Consider the following 667-nt stretch of genomic DNA (forward strand, 5'->3'; position numbering starts at 1 on the left):
TTCTCGGGCGCGTTGGTTGCAACGTAAAGGTTTCGTCTGCGGTGATAAAACGTTCAAGTGAAAGCTGAGGCTCGGGATTAAGTATGCAGCGTTCTGCTCGCCTCTGCAAACAGGGACCTGTGACTGTTCGTGAGGCTTTTCCCAAAGCTTTGCAGGTTGCTCTGCTGCCGCGTTTTAAGTTTCTCTGTAAACGTCAGCTCCGCCTTTCTACAGCACAAAGTTTGGGGCGTTAGCGAAGTAAATTTTATTTATTTATTGGTTGCTGTGCGCTCCGGGTAATCTCATTCTTCCTTTAGTAAGGTCGTGCGATAGGGACGTTTTGCTGCTAAGCTGCAGGGGGGCCGGCGGGGGCCCCGTGCTGTTTTTGTCCCGTTTTGCTGCTGGTCACCCCGTTATCTCTCTCCCCCCGCAGCAACGTGGGGGGGTTTCAGCCCCCCTCCGGGGGTTGCTGTTTCTGGGAGCAGTGTGACCTCGCTGGAAGGTGACGCTGTAGGACCTGGCTGTGATTTGCATCGCAGTCGCCTTCGTTAGACGCAGGGATCGTTGCGTAGTCTCGTCCGTGCTGGGAACGGCCCGAACGGCTGACGGGGGAGGCGGAGGCCAGGCTGTTCAGGCTGGCACGTCATGACGGTTCGACGACGAGGGTGAAGCGCTGCCCCTTCTGCAG

Source organism: Pygoscelis adeliae, unplaced genomic scaffold (genome assembly GCF_000699105.1).
Source record: "Pygoscelis adeliae isolate BGI_AS28 unplaced genomic scaffold, ASM69910v1 Scaffold472, whole genome shotgun sequence".
NCBI lineage: Eukaryota > Metazoa > Chordata > Aves > Sphenisciformes > Spheniscidae > Pygoscelis > Pygoscelis adeliae.